This window comes from Pinus tabuliformis, chromosome Q (assembly GCF_031772625.1).
Source record: "Pinus tabuliformis cultivar Carrire ecotype Pingquan chromosome Q, CPIR1, whole genome shotgun sequence".
Classification (NCBI taxonomy): domain Eukaryota; kingdom Viridiplantae; phylum Streptophyta; class Pinopsida; order Pinales; family Pinaceae; genus Pinus; species Pinus tabuliformis.
This window is the reverse complement of record NC_142296.1, coordinates 1392101655-1392111341: the sequence shown is the minus strand read 5'-3', so window position 1 is coordinate 1392111341 and position 9687 is coordinate 1392101655. Positions and strand designations below refer to the sequence as shown.

The 9687-nt window shown below is 37.3% G+C and overlaps 1 pseudogene; it reads right to left on the bottom strand.

Moving 5' to 3' along the window:
* Positions 1 to 3040: 3040 nt before the first annotated feature.
* LOC149225108 (acyl-coenzyme A oxidase, peroxisomal pseudogene) lies at positions 3041 to 3625 on the bottom strand (annotated as a pseudogene).
* Positions 3626 to 9687: the final 6062 nt, after the last annotated feature.

The window sequence follows — 9687 nt, the reverse complement described above, 5'->3', positions numbered from 1 at the left end:
CTTCTTGAAATTCTTTGCTTCTTTATAAGCTTTTGACTTTTACTGATTCTCTTCAATATTTGTGTCATAATATTCTCTTTTGCAAAGTGTAATATATTTGATTGCAACATATATTTTTGATGGTTGGTTCTTGTGTGAAAACCAATATTTTTTTGAGCATTGGTTCTTGTGTAACAATGCTTTTTATTTTTTGTTGTCTCAAAGTTCTTGAAAACATTGAGAATTTAGTTTTCAACTCCTATAATAACTTACAATGAACTGATAATTTGCAAAGCATATAATATTTTTGGAATCATACTGCAACAATAGTTGATTGGGAAGAATATGCGAGTTGGAATGAAATGAAAATGTGTGATGGTGTATAAAATGAATTGATGTCCCTTTCCCCCAACTAAAGGTGTTTTTCAGTTTATGACAATATGAGAAAGGGAGTGAGGAATTTTCCAAAATTATTATTTTAGCATTTTAAGGAATTGCATGACTAAAAATTAGAAAACAACATACCTTCTCTTACCTTCAATGTGGATGAGTTGTGTTTACTGAAGAGTGTGGTTGCTGATGTTGGATCATGGAGTATGTAAACAAAGGAATTTGATTTGCTTCTTTGTTCTCTTTGTGTTGATGACAAGATTGTGATCTTTATTGTTGTTGTTACAAATTGATTCCTGCTGCAAACTGCTGAAATGATGTAGTCTTCAATCGTTACAAAACCTGATGGTACAATTCTAGTCATGCGAATAAATGTGTTGATGTCGAGCATGAAGAGAAGTCATTGGATTACCAACCATTGATGAATGTTGTTAACCAATGTGAGGCAAACTCACCATTAATGTCAATGAGTGCCAAGGTACCTAAGTACATCTTGTGAAGTGTGAATGGATGAGCTGATGTCGAACCACTTGCAAGATCCTACGATCAAGGGACATTGATGTATTCCCATGATTGTCAGCGAAAGAACTTCGCATCAATGCATACAAGCCTCAAGGTACTAATAATGACTCTAGTCTTTATCCCAGATAAGGTGTTGAGGTCGATGGGTCAAGACTTGTTGAAAGGTGGTCTTTAAGGAATCCCACATCATTCAACGTTACTTTGTACAAAATGATTGGTAGGACTATAGATAAAATATGTCACAGTCAAACAGTTTTTATGGTGCGGAAAACAAGGCAATGTAGAGAGTTGGATGGTTTTATTCATAAGAAAAAAGATGAACTAAAAAGAAGGAAAAAATATATGCGACTCAGAAAAGTAAGCATGTATGAAGTCATGATGGGTAAGGCAATGAATCAGTGGACTCCCATATGGATGACTGATGAGGCTTTGAAGGAGAAGTGTGGGTAAACATATCATGACACAAAAGGTTTCTGTGTAGCGGAAAATGTCATGACATATGTAATGAAGAATTAGCTTCTCCAAGCTTTCAATGATGCATGTTTTATTGTGATTTCTAGAGATCACATCTGCATGAAATTGAATCGTCTGCACACCTGTAAAATCTTAGTACAAATCCTGCATGAAAACTGTGAGAGCTTTTTGAAAGACATAAAATGCAAGAATGAGTATGAATGCTAGCAACCAAATATAAAAAAATTACATGTTACTTTTGTGTGCAAGTTCCTTTGAAGTAAGTCCAAGAAACCAATTAGCATAAATCGTTTCCAAGAATCATGAAATGTCCATTTGTGAATTATTATTTTTTTAAGTTCTATTTATTTGTTTTTATTTCATTGTTTTGATTTTTAAATGTTTTGATTTTTTTTTTTTTATTATTGTTTACATAACCCATTAGTAAACATGAAATGAAAACAATCTATCAAATGAGGAAAATGTTGGTTGAGTTGGCAAGAAAGGGTGTCTAGGCCTAGCGAATAGGAGGAGATCAATCCTCAACTGCCCATGTGCTTTATTGCTTCGTTGCCACACTAGCATCCATAAACCGTGGAGATAGTTGCAGATTTGTAAAATAGTTGCAGAATCATGTTAATTCTGTAGCTAATAATAATAAGGCATATTGAAAAATAAGACATATAAATGTTTTTACCTTATTAAAATATATGGTTTTACTGCTTTATTGAGTTGGTAGTGATGATGAAAAGAGGAAAATGGATGAAAAAGGGTGTCAAAACAAAATAGTCATGGAATTCTATACTCCCCCAGCTGAACTTGTTGCATGTCCTCATGCAACATTGCATGACTTCATTGTGGAATAATGTGAAAATAACCGTGTATATTTTACCATTTCCATACTTAGTGAGAATGAGATCCAATAGAATCGAATAGTGAATGAATAAAAACAGACCTAAATTCTTTTGGAAGGTGGTGCTCTACTTTGTGAGCAATTTTCTCCTTGTATTATTGTTTTATTACACCTCCAGTTGCCATGGCATTGATTTTCACCATTGTTTCCTCGGTGCACATCAAGAGGGTTTAAATACGATGGATCAAAATTTTCATCCTTTATATCTGATACATTTACATCGTTGTGGCCCTTGCTGAAACATTCATTTATATCCGCAGGTCTTTCAGATTGAGAGAACTAGAATTTCTAGACATAGGTGGAGGCTTGCTGATTGAAAACACATAAAAAAATGTTTGTCCCTCACAAAAATACTTGGTTCTATAATGCAATGGGATGAGGAAGTCGAGGCCTAACTTGGTCAAGATCAAATTTCAACAAACTAGAATCTTGGATATATTCCACCAATATCCTTTCACAATGCCTTCTTCTATAGTGGGATGCTTTGTATATCCAATATTCATCTTTATCATACAAGCCAGACACAAGGTGTACGATATATCTATCCTTACATCCTGCTATGTCTACTTGCAATAGCTTCTATAGAGAGCAAGGAATTTTTTATGAAATTCCTATCTAATTCAATTGATGGGTCCCAAGCTTCTTTTGGCCTCTCCAACTTATATTCAGAAATCTATAATGCATATTTTTCTCTACTTTTCTCATCTAAAATTACCAATTGTCAAATAGTGAGTTTAAAATATCCGTATAGTTAGGCCTCTGATTCAGCTCTCAATGGACACATTAGAAGCCGACAAATTGTGTATACTCAGCATACTGTCCAGACTGCATACCTATTGGTGCACGTAATGCAAAATCAGGAATACCAAATGCATCCACAAGTTCTCTTGCCACACTCCTCACTTCAAAACACAGGTATTCGTTGAGCCGAAGAATTTCCTTAGCCTTGTTGGGTGCAACATAGTCTACATTTCTATAGCTTCCAATGTCTTTCCAAATTCGATCAAGTGCATAAAGATCACAGAGAAGCTTTAAGTTTGCATGAGCATTCCTATATTTACAGCTATTGACAACCTTTATAAATCTTGCAAGGATCATAGACTCTATATGTGATTCAACAAGTATTAGTAAATGATTCAAGCATCTATTCCATGCCTCAAAACTGCCAAGTGACTTTGAGTGCTTCCTTAGACGCAATGCAGCAGTATGCAGCAATCTTGATGTTTGATACCTAAATGCATCGAACTAGAATTTGGGGTCTTGCAAATGGTCTTGTCCTTCACAGTGAGAAATTATTGGATTTAAATTGGAGTAAAAGCCCCCTGGGATGCTGAAAATAAGATAGAAGAATGTTGTTTGGAACCTCATATCTGACTACTATGGGCACCATCGTAAATTATCTTATCAAAATCTAACACAACCTACTAAGATTTAAATTCAACGTGCAACTGCAAATATTTTTTTCATTGTGGTTTCAAGTAACCATACCACCCATAGTTTCTCTCCATCGAATAGTTTCTTCGTTTTTTATTCTGCTAGACTCAGTCATCGCTCTTTTAGGAATTTGATGATACATCGTAGTTGAACGAAGGATAGCAAAGAACTCAGGTATAGCCTCGTGAAGCTTTGGGTATGGTGTTGACTTCGAATTCCATGGCTTTGTGAATGAGCATATACACCTAGTTCTAGAAGGGCTCTGGCATTTGATTTGAATATAATGGTGGGTTTAACATCATCTCTACTTCACCGATTGTGAATTTCTCCTCATGGATGTACAACAGGGGCATATCAAAATCCTGAAAGTTCCCAACAGGCTTATTTGCAACAAGATCCCTTTTGTAGAGACTACGTCCCCACAACCACCTTCTTTAGAAATAATGCATTGAGAATAGTGCTCTGTTTTCATGAAGAGGTATCATAGGATCTGCTTTCCCTGAGATATTGTTGCAGAAAAGAAAGAACTCCAATTTCAAACAAAACACAATGCCTCCCGCGAGTACGAAGTAATGTTGGATGATTCTTTTATTCGCCACATAGGAGTTTCAAAATACCTTCGATTTACGTTATACAACATAGCCCAATACAGTGAAATCAGGATTCTTCGATCATGCTAGAGAATCTTTGGCATGATCTCTTCCTTATTCTGCGAACAGAAACCCGATTTTTCTCATGGATTTGTTCCCAAATCTTGTTGCTTGCAATTGCACTTCTCTTCCTTTGACAATTGTAATGCCAAGCTAAGCCTCTCAGCAAGCAGGTTCTTCTTCTCCAAGTATGACAATTGTAAAGGCTTCGGCACTATAATCCTCTTCAAATAGAAATTTTGTATCGTGGAATTTAATACATAGACAGATGGATTTTGAGAATTGTAACAACCAGATTTCATTTTTTTTTAGCTAAGATAATTATTTACGGAATTTGTTGTCATCAAACAGAGGTATATTTGCACCTCTATCAATAGCAAAGTCAACTTCTCTTGCCTCACACCATTGGTCAAAGATGCATCCATTGCTTGGCTGGCTAGAGTTGGCAACACACAACACAATAAACCTTGCAGAGCCAACGAACAACTGATGTTAGTTCTACAATTTCTGGCTATAATTGACAACAAAATCATTGTATACGTTGAACTCCACAAAGTTGATGTTAGATCTGCAAGTTCTGGTTGTAATTCACAACAAAATCGTTGTATATATTGAACTCTGCAAAGCGTTTTTCCTAGGTATTCATGAGATAATCTGGTTTAAATAAGAAATATACCCTTGACAGACCAATTTGATTGATGTCTCAAAGGTGGGTTAGAATGAATGGATTAATAGCATATATAGTAAGTTAGACTTGTGAGTATGATTTGGTAATAAATCTTCTTCATCAATCTGGCAACCCTTTAACGAGTGGTTTTATTACTCTTAACTACTCCTAGGGTCTCCTTGACTTTTTTTTTTATGTTACATTAAATTTAAAAATATTTTAATTAAGAAATTGAATTTTATTCCTAAATTTTTTGTGTTGTATTAAAAATTAAAATCTTTAAAAAGAAATGAGATTTTATTCTAACTCTAAAACAATCTAGAAAATTTATTGATTTAGGGTGAATTTTTTTTTTTTTTAGAAAATGGAGACAAGTATATTGCAAACCCTTGATTTATTCATTCCTAAAAACATTTATAGACATCTTACTTTTTGATCCTCAAGATTGTGTGAAAACGTAGGAGGAGATCATACTTATTTGAAACTGAAAATAACATCCTACCTACTTTATGCTAATTGGAAGTTACAAACCATTACGTGTAATTAAATTTCCAATGTAACCATTGACGCAATAGTAATAAAAATATATTAATTTCCAAATTTGCAAATTTAAAATGAAAACATACAAGAATGATTGAATTTAATTTTTGTGACTATGATTTAGTGAAATAAAAACAAAAAACGAAATAGATCTAACCTGGTATTTGCTTGAAACCATCAAAACCATCTTTCAATAAGGCTTTCATAGGCATGATTTCCGCTCTAATTTAGATCATGCTAGAACTTCTCTTTGTCCTCCACAATCTTCTGTTCAAATAATTTTTCCTCATCAGATGTATAGGATTCTTTGAATGTTGATTCCTTGTTTTCTTCTGGAGGAGTAGTTAAATTTTTAGCTGCTTGATGAGCCCCAAAAATGGACAATTATTCGGGCTCATTCAACCTCCTAATTTGACTTAATCCACCATTCTCATTAGTTTATTGCATGTTTTTGATTATATTTATGTTAATAGAGTGAATTTGGTTAGTCATTATGCCAACAAGTCTTATGGGTGCTTTGTGTAGCCTTTTTGGTCAACTTGGAGACAAAATTGAAGGTCTTAATGAGCACTTGGCAGCCAAATTCGTGGGAGAACAAGCTAGAGGATTTGTAGGAAGGTGTCCCCTTCATTTATGGGCCCTTACCTCGAATTCTCCACCATCAGCTCGGAGTTCAAGGGCCACTGAATCAATCAACACAAGGGCAGCCAAGCAAGTCAAGTAGGACTGCTGTTAACTCCAAGTTTTGGGCAGCCGAGTCCCTAAATTCTAGGAGGACTATTGGGTCCTCAAATTGTATAAATAAGAGGGCTTAAGACCTCACTTTAGTTAGTCAATTTGGTTAGCTAGTTAGTCAATTTGGGTTTTTGCTCTTTGTAAGCCAGTTTTGGCATGATGTTAGACTCATGATTATTTAATAAAGGCAGGCAACTTTGGATTCAATTCTGATTTTTTAAGGGAGCTATAGCTCTCAGGTTAGGGCCCAACCTGAGAGCAATAGACCTCCTCTTACTTGTATTGTTATTTAACGTTCCTTTCAGCACTTTATTCCTCTGTTTTGACATGCATTTAGAATTTACAGTCTGCTGATTTGATTTCTTTTATGTGATTGAGTAGGATTAGTTTACAGTTCAAGTGCTTTTAGTTGCTTAGATTAGAGTAGGAGGATTGTAATCCATTAGAGCTCCAAAAAAGGTTGATAGTGCACTCGCTGCCATCTCTGTTTAGAGATTGGGGGTGTGGGCTGTACCAACCACCAAAAAACGCAGTCTTATGCTTTCATGCAAGCTGCCACACAGTCATTTCAATTGTAGATCCGTCCATGCATTCTGCTCTTGAGCACTACTGCTTCGTTCCAACACCATGCACGATTTTTCTCCACACTTTACATTGTTGTTCATTGGTTTAATAACACAGCTAGGATAAGTTGATGAATTCTTGGTTTTGTGCAGATTTGTTTTCTTTACACTGCGTGCATCACTCTGTTATCTTCTTCTTCTTCTCAAACGTGTCTAAAGCCACCTACCCAACCTCTGTTTAGATCGTTTGCCTTCCAACACTTCCACTGTTCACGTAGCTCCATCTTTTTGGATTTTTCATTGCCTTCACCCTTCCATTCTCCAACCAGCTGCACCCACTCTTTCCTCATCTCATATCTCTGTCCCTGAACCATCATAGGCTCCCTCTCCATCCTAATTATCCACCCATACAACTCCTCCACTCCTCCATCACCCAAAACTCCCACGATAGAACATCCTGTAGAAGTTAGCAGACTTCCTGTAGAATTCCTGAGTTTCCTGTAGGATCCCCTGCAGACATCCTGTAGAAGCCTGCAAACTCGGTGTCCGAGCACCTGAACGTTGTGGACTTCTGTGGACTGATGTTAGGGATCCCCTGGGACCTCTCCTAGCCCTCCTGACCTTTCCCAAGCTTTCTCTCCCTTCGCACCACCTCTGCACAGCCAAACCCTAATAAGAAACAAAATCATAATCACTCCATCCACTTAAGCAAAAATACAAAAACAATGTTCTTTTCAATGGAAGTAGTTTGAGTTCATGCATTTCACATCACTAGAAGTAATGGCATCATTTTTAGACATTTGCACTCTCACTATTGCATCATAGAGATTAAGCTAATCAGATTAGGGTTTCCATGTTTTGGTTGGCTTTCAGTTCATTTTTGCAAAGTAGATTAATTTCCTTTGAGATAGCCTTCGTCCATCATTTAGAAAGCTTCTTCTGAGAGCATATAGAAGTTGGCTTGAGCCCTAGCGGACTTGTGCCAGTTGACCAAGTGACAGCTGCGATAAGAGCTAGTACTTGTGCATACAGCACCGTCGCTTCCAAGTTTGTACGAACTACTGGGTTGATAAAATTAGAGATAGGAAGCCCCAGGAGTTGTAGCATTATTGCTACAATACTGGAGCCCACCATCTTTTTGGCGTCGTTGCCGGGGAAGCGTCAGAGTATTGGTGATTGTCGCTTTTCTTCTATTTTCCACTACAAACTTCTTCTAAGTAGTTTATTTCATTTCCATTATGCAATTTCGTTTATGCAAAAGTAGATTAGCATTTCCCGCTTTCATAGATTAGCATTTCAATTCCGCAATTTCATTTATTCAAGCGTAGATTAGCATTTCAATTCCGCAAGAGTAGACTAGCATTTCATTCCTGCAATTTCATTTGAGCAAAATAGATTAGTCATTTCCTGCTTTCATTTCAATTCCGCATTTTCATTTTAGCAAGATAGTTAGTTGTAGTTCAATCTATTTCAGTTTTGCATGTAGAAGTAGAAAAAAGAAAAAATCAACCAAAAAGATTTCATTTCATGTCTTGTAGGAGTAGAGATAAGTTAGAAAAATGATTGCACAACACCCCCACTGCTTCACACAGCCAACGTTCTCTCTTCTTCGATGGCTGTGATTAAAGAACCCCTGGGTGGACATCAAGGCATATTTAAAGAACCTCTAGGGGAGAAGAAGAAAAAAACATTCCTCTGGAGCAAATGGCTACAAGTAGAAATGTTGGGAGCAACATCTTGTCCAAAGATGAATTTGAAAATCAGATCAAAGATTTCAAGAGTGATATGAGGCAGCTTCTTGCCATGCAACTGGATACCTTGCGGATCCAGCAGAAGCAAGAGGAAGCCAAGAGGGATTTGGTCATTTTTTGTCCTAGGTGCACTAGAAAGCATCCTAGGAACGAATGTCCATTGTACTCCATAGAAGTGTGTTTTGTCTGTGAAGAATACCATCCTACAGATCAGTGCCCTTCCTTACCTAGATTCAAAGCTGCATATTAGAGAGCCAAAGGAGCCACTGAATCACTCTATTACACGAACCAAAGTTGGCCGCATGGACCTAGATCTTACCAGCACGAACTGCAAGGGACACCCGAGACCTATTATGACCCCTATCAAGCCACTTTCATGCCTTCTTGGGGTCCCCCTGCTCATCCTTCCTGGTCTACACCTCCTCCTTGGTCATATCCTCCATGTTCCTTCACAGATCCATATTATGCCCAACCAGCTTCTCATCCGTTTCACTCTTATTCTCAGCCACAGCCTCAGTGGAATGCACCTCATCAGGGGTGGAGGCCCCAATACAACACTCCTCCTGCTTCGTTTCCTCCACCTCCTGCTCATCCACAACCATCGCCTCCTCCTCCACCAAGGCAACCCCAAATGCCTACCCAACCACAACCCCATCCACATCCATCTCAATTACACACCTCCACTCAACTACCCGTACCATTTCCAAAGCCATACAATGGAGTAGCTCAACCCAATTGCAAAGCTGAGGCACAACATGTGCAAATGACTCCTCTTGAGCTCAATGATGTTCACCAAAGCTCAGGAAGAGTGTTGCAAAACAGAGATTATATTGACAACATTGAAGGACCAAAGGAAAAAGAAGATTCCAAAGAGGAGATCAAAGAACCATGGGCTACACTTGATGAAGAGAAGAGATCAGAATCAGAGATCGAGAGAGTTCCTTCATGGTTACCATCAAATCCTCCATGTACTCAAGAGAAAGATCAGCAAAAAGAGGAAGATGAGAAGTTCATGATAGAAGGTGACATGAAGAATGATCCAGATCAGCAAAAGGACCAAGGATATCAAAGCTATATTGAGATATGGTTT